Source organism: Lepidochelys kempii, chromosome 6, assembly GCF_965140265.1.
Source record: "Lepidochelys kempii isolate rLepKem1 chromosome 6, rLepKem1.hap2, whole genome shotgun sequence".
Classification (NCBI taxonomy): domain Eukaryota; kingdom Metazoa; phylum Chordata; order Testudines; family Cheloniidae; genus Lepidochelys; species Lepidochelys kempii.
The window spans coordinates 112,997,347-113,004,394 of record NC_133261.1 but is presented as its reverse complement, the minus strand read 5'-3'; positions in this window follow the sequence as shown (position 1 = coordinate 113,004,394).

Here is a 7,048-nt window from a genome sequence, read left to right as displayed (position 1 = left end):
AATTCTGTGGGAGGCAGTAATAGGAAGTTAGAGCTGCAGTTCAACCAGAGAAGGACTACAGAAGCAGAAATCACTCGGCTCATTATACCTGTCGTAAACATTTCTTCTCCCCCATTAAGATGAAACACCTCATTGAACTATGACAAATCAGATTATAGAGTGGATCAAAGCGCTTTCCCCTTCTATTGGATCACACAGTCCACCTTTTCAGTGACTGTAAGTTTGTTCCCTATGGCATGTGCCTCGAGTCCAGCTCTGACCTTGTTCCAAGGAAGCTGGAAAAGCCAGACAAACTGATTTTTAGAAAGGGAAGTCAGATGCTACAGTGTTGGGTAGTGAATTCTGATGGGATTAGCTGTCCACTTTTCTGCGGACCACTTTGAAACAGCTCAGCCATCTGGTTCATCTCAGTGGTGCTGTTCCATGTTGACTAAGCAAATCTTGTCAGATGCTGCCATCTCCTGCTAGAACTGAACATAAAACCAGAACCCAAGTGCTGCAATGCTATAAGGGCTGCTGAACAAAATGATTTTAATCTGAATTATGAGAAGCTTCTAGGAGCCATTGCAGGCATACTGACTACGTGCCAGTTGATGTCCATTAACACCGTGAATGCTATGCTAACCTGGGAACCAAGGACTCCAGCAGACCTGCTGTTAACGGTAATATATTTTGCATTAGTCTAGTACGGTGGGCAATCTCAACTCCTAGCCCCAGGAAGAAAAGGAGTACTTGTGGCACCTTAGCGACTAACAAATTTATTTGAGCATAAGCTTTCGTGAGTGACAGCTACAGCTCACGAAAGCTTATGCTCAAATAAATTTGTTAGTCGCTAAGGTGCCACAAGTACTCCTTTTGTTTTTGCGAATAACTAACACGGCTGCTACTCTGAAACCTAGCCCCAAGAGTTTAACAAAGCCATCGGATACTCAAATGTTGCATGAGCAATCCTAGCAACCCTGTCCAAGAATCTAATTAAGGAATTGATTATCAAAGCAACTGTACAAATCCAATTACATCCCCGTTTTGTGTTGGTTCTGCAGAATCCCACTAGGTTAATGAGACCCTTTCTGTGCCATGGGCCAGGAGTATACAGTGGGGAGTAGGAGAAGGCCTCATGGCAGCAGCACTCTGGTACTAAAGCACAAGCCTGGCCCTGGCAAGGCACACTGAGGCTTTTTTGTCCCCCTCGGGTCATTTCTGTGAAAACTACAGAGTCCCTGCAACATTTCTCCATGGGCTAGCGGAACGTGGCTCCCACAGGAAGAGTACAGACTGTGCTCTATTAGCATGCTGACAAAATTGATCTCTGCTTTAATTAAACCCGCTCCTGCAAGTGACCTAGAGCTTCTAATGCATTTCAAATTAATCCTCAGTAGTGGGAAATCCAGGCTCCTGCATGCCAAGCGGTCAACCAATATAGATCTGTGCTTAGAGAAAACCTGCCTCTCTTGCCTGCTTTGCATTCTGCTGCGTGTCTTGTGAAACCATATCGCCTCAGCTACAAATGGCCTTTCCCGGCACGCAGCAAAATCACAATCATACACAGCGGAATGCATAGGATGTTTTCAACTGATGCAGTCGAGCGGTGTCGTTCTGCTGCCATGTTTTGCAATGATCCCTCTTATTATTGGTTTCCTTTCCTGGCACTCGGTCACAGGATGTGCTGTTTAGCGCTTTGCTGGCAACAGCCTGCTTTATGCAGTCACGGCGTCCGTTACCAGTGCCAGAGTAAGCACCCCAAAAGTGAGAGCAAAGGGAAGAACCTTTAAAGGGGCTGAGGCACAAAGCAGTAGCTGGGCACATGAAAGGCAAGCGTGACGGCTCTTCCCCCACCTTCCCCACACCTCACCTCCAAAATGCCTATTCAAAGAGGAAACAGGAGACACGGACACCCCCACGCCCCCCCAAGTGCTTCCATTGCATCCCACACAGGCTGACTACAGCAATCTGCAGTGAGCCCAAGCCTTACTCTGCTCATGTGGCAGTTTGCATCCCCAGCGCAACTAATTCTGGGCCTATGGGCTGTTTTTTTCCCCCAGCTGCCACCCTTCATGTGTGAGGCCTCCACCAGGCTACAAAAATCACTGAGTGGCCTAACACTCTTGGTCAACCCATCCCTAGCCCCAAGCCCGCTCATTCCAGTATTGGGAAAGCTGTAGTATGGCCTGACTCAAAGTTGGCTAAGTGTTTATACCAGGTGAGGCCAGTTATCTACACGTGGGCCGTAGGCACTAAAGAACCTGCTCAGGCATAGGGTGACCATATATCCCGTTTTGGCTAGGACCATATATCCCTTTTTTACACACTGTCCTGGCCGTCCCCACTTTTATTTCAAAAGGCGGCATTTGCTGCGCTTGCCAACTTCATCAGCTGGCAAGAGCAAACGGGACAAATGGAACAGTGTGAGGGGGGACCCAGCCTCCCCACAGGGGGGGGCGGAAGAGCTTGGGGGGGGGGCAGCAGGGTTCTAGCCATGGGCAACAGCCTCCTGAGGGGGCCCCGCAGGGGTCCAGAGACAATAGCCTCACAAATTGCACGCGGGAGGAGCGGAGAGCCTCAGGGTTCCAGCTACAGGCAACAGCCTGGTGCCGGAGGAGGCGCAGGGTTCCAGCTACAGGAAGCAGCCTTGCACTGGAGGGGGGGCGGGGACCTCAGGCAAGTCTCTGAGGAGATTGTCCCATTTTCTCTTTGGGAAATATGGTCACCCTACTCAGGCAGGGCTGGATTAACCACTAGGTCGATACAGGACCTGCCCATGGCCACAGGTGACTCGGCCCCAGGTAAGTAGCCAAGAGCCACATGTCCCCGGGGAGAGGGGCCACCCTTGGTGTCTTCTGGCTGCTCGAGGTGACGCTGGGCTGGCTCCACCGTATAAAGCCTGCTCATCCCATGTCTGGCGCATGAGCAGAGAGAGCTGCAAGCAGCACAGAGCGAGCCCAGCAGCAATGGACCCCCTCGACCCGGGCCCCATGGTAAGTGCGTTCTCTGATGGACAGCTAGGGGAGGAGGGCAGTCAGGGGGATTGAGCCAGTGCTGGCGGGGGCTGGATCAGGATGGGCACTGGTGTCCTTTTGGGAGGGCAGAGACAGGGGCGAGAGCTGGAGGGCACCTCAGCAGGCTAGAAGGGGAATTCCCTGAACAAGGAATTGGGGGACTATACGTGGGCAGGGGAATGGCCTCAGGGCAGGCAGCATATGAGCGTTGGCAGCACCATGTGTGTGGGGGGGGGCACCCCCTAGAGCAAGGGCTCCAGGAAATGAAGGGAGGGGGCAGGTCCCCAAGCAGAGGAGCTCCTGCCGTGCCGTCCTAAGCCACAGGCATATGCGCTCTACCCAAGAGGGGGGTGGGCACGTCGCCTCTCCCAACCCAGGGTCTGTGAGCCATCCCTCCACTGCACAGTGGGCTCCATGCTGGTTTTGCCCCTGCTCCCTCTGCTAAGCACTGGCTGGAGGTGGGGCCACCAGAGGGAGGCGAGTTGCTTACAGGGCCTATATTGGCCATGGCTAAGGTTAAGATTTTTGGTTTTAGTAAAAGTCATGGACAGGCAATAAACAAAAATTCACAGAAGCTCATGAGAGCTCTGACTTTTACTGAAAATAATGTGGGGGGTGGGGGGAGAATGGACAGGGAGACAACTAAACCCCAAGCCCTGGGGCGGGGGGTGATGAGAGCCTGAGCCTTACTCCAGGAGGGGTGGGAGGGTCCAGAACCTACTGCCGCAGCAGCTGACAGCCCCGGGACCCCACCACAGCCCCGGCGGCTCAGAGCTCAGGGGCCCTCTCTGCCCACACCAGCTAACAGCTCCAGCACCCCCACCTCACCCCCCCACACACACCCTGTTTGCCATCACATGTGCAAGCACCTCTTCAACAGAGCTGCTTCAGGCCATCTAGGGCCTACACTCAGGGAGACAGAGGACTTGATCAGGCTTCCATTGAGCGTCCCCTGAATTCAATGGGCATAGGGCTGGGCTATCTCTCTAACTTAGGTGGCCCCCCAGTCCCATATTAGCTGAGTACCTCACAACCTTTAATGCATGTATCCTCATGACACCTCTGTGCTAGTATCCCCTTTGATAGACCATGACCTGGGCCCACAGGACCACACCACAAAGGCATTTAAGGGCTTACGTTCACCATTTAGGTTCCACTGACCTTCTCAGAACTGCCCCTCAGCTGCCACCTAACCTTTAGGCATCTAAATTTCTAGCTGTTGCCATTATTTACAAAGGCGCCTCACACTAGGCAGGGGAAAGCTAATTTCACCAGCAGGCCTTAGCTGCAATTAGACTCAGAGACGATTAAGTCATCTAGTCCAACCCCCTGCCCAAAGCAGGGCATCCTCAACGAAATCATCTCAGCCAGGGCTTTGTCAAGCCAGGCCTTAAATACCTCCAAGGAAGGAGATTCCATCAGCTCCCTAGGTAACCCATTCCAGTGCTTCACCACCCTCCTAGTGAAATAGTTTTTCCTAATATACAACCTAGACCTCCCGCACTGCAACTTGAGACCATTGCTTCATGTTCTTGTCTTCTGCCACCACTGAGAACAGCCGAGCTCCATCCTCTTTGGAACGCCCCCTTCAGGTAGTTGAAGATTGCTATCAAATCTCCCCCCACTCTTATCTTCTACAGACTAAATAAGCCCGGTTCCTTCAGCCTCTCCTTGTAAGCCATGTGACCCAGCCCCCAAATAAATTTTTTTGCCCTCTGCTGGCCTCTCTCCAATTTGTCCATATCCCTTCTGTAGTGGGGGGGACCAAAACTGGATGCAATACTCCAGATGTGGCCTCACCAGTGTTGAATAGAGGGGAATAATCACTTCCCTCAATCTGCTGGCAATGCTCCTACTAATGCAGCCCAATATGCCATTAGTCTTCTTGGCAACAAGGGCACACTGTTGACTCATATCCAGCTTCTCGTCCACTGTAACCCCAGGTCCTTTTCTGCAGAACTGCCATTTAGCCAGTCGGTCCCCAGCCTATAGCAGTGCATGGGATTCTTCCATCCTAAGAGCAGGACTCTGCACTTGTCTTTGTTGATCCTCATCAGATGTCTTTTGGCCCAATCCTCCAATTCGGCTAGGTCACTCCGGACCCTATCCCTACCCTCCAGCATAACTACTTCTCCCCCCAGCTTAGTGTCATCTGAGAACTTGCTGAGGGTGCAATCCATCCCATCATCCAGATCATTAACGAAGATGTTGAACAAAACCGGCCCCAGGACTGAACCCTCGGGCACTCCGCTTGATACCAGCTGCCAACTAGACATTGAGCCATTGATCATTACCTGTTGAGCCCGACGATATAGCCAGATTTCTATCCACTTTATAGTCATAGAATCATAGAATATCAGGGTTGGAAGGGACCCCAGAAGGTCATCTAGTCCAACCCCCTGCTCAAAGCAGGACCAATTCCCAGTTAAATCATCCCAGCCAGGGCTTTGTCAAGCCTGACCTTAAAAACCTCTAAGGAAGGAGATTCTACCACCTCCCTAGATAACGCATTCCAGTGTTTCACCACCCTCTTAGTGAAAAAGTTTTTCCTAATATCCAATCTAAACCTCCCCCACTGCAACTTGAGACCATTACTCCTCGTTCTGTCATCTGCTACCATTGAGAACAGTCTAGAGCCATCCTCTTTGGAGCCCCCTTTCAGGTAGTTGAAAGCAGCTATCAAATCCCCCCTCATTCTTCTCTTCTGCAGGCTAAACAATCCCAGCTCCCTCAGCCTCTCCTCATAACTCATGTGTTCCAGTCCCCTAATCATTTTTGTTCCCCTTTGCTGGACTCTCTCCAATTTATCCACATCCTTCTTGAAGTGTGGGGCCCAAAACTGGACACAGTACTCCAGATGAGGCCTCACCAATGTCGAATAGAGGGGAACGATCACGTCCCTCGATCTGCTCGCTATGCCCCTACTTATACATCCCAAAATGCCATTGGCCTTCTTGGCAACAAGGGCACACTGCTGACTCATATCCAGCTTCTCGTCCACTGTCACCCCCTAGGTCCTTTTCCGCAGAACTGCTGCCTAGCCATTCGGTCCCTAGTCTGTAGTGGTCCATTCATTCGATCCATACTTCTTTAATTTGCTGGCAAGAATATTGTGGGAGACCATATCAAAAGCTTACTAAAGTCAAGATATATCACGTCCACCGCTTTCCCCATATCCACAGAACCAGTTATCTCATCATAGAAGGCAATCAGGTTTGGTCAGGCATGACTTGCCCTTGGTGAATCCATGTTGACTGTTCCTGATCACCTTCCAAGTGCTTCAAAATGGATTCCTTGAAGACCTGCTCCATGATTTTTCCAGGGACTGAGGTGAGGCCGACTGGTCTGTAGTTCCCCAGATTCTCCTTCTTCCCTTTTTTAAAGATGGACACTATATTCGCCTTTTTCCAATCGTCCAGGATCCTCCCTGATCACCACGAGTTTTCAAAGATAATGGCCAATGGCTCTGAAATCACATCAGCCAACTCCCTCGGATGCATTAGATCTGGACCTATAGACTTGGGCATGTCCAGCTTTTCTAAATAGTCCTTAACCTGTTCTTTCACCACTGAGGGCTGCTCACTTCCTCCCTATACTGTGCTGCCCAGTACAGGAGTCTGGGAGCTGACCTTGTCTGTGAACACTGAGGCAAAAGAAAGCATTGAGTACTTCAGCTTTTTCCATATCATCTGTCAGTAGGTTGCCTCCCCCATTCAGTAAGGGTCCCACACTTTCCCTGAGCTTCTTGTTGCTAACAGACCTGTAGAAACCCTTCTTGTTACCCTTCACAGCCCTTGCTAGCTGCAACTCCAGTTGTGCTTTGGCCTGCCTCATTACAGCCTTGCATGCTTAAGCAATATTTTTATACTCCTCCCTAGTCATCTGTCCAAGTTTCCCCTTCTTGTAAGCTTCCTTTTTGTGTTTAAGCTCACCAAAGATTTCTCTGTTAAGCCAAGCTGGTCACCTGCCATATTTGCTATTCTTTCTGCATATCGGGAGGGTTTGTTGCTGCACCCTCAATAAGGCTTCTTTAAAATACAGCCAGCTCTCCT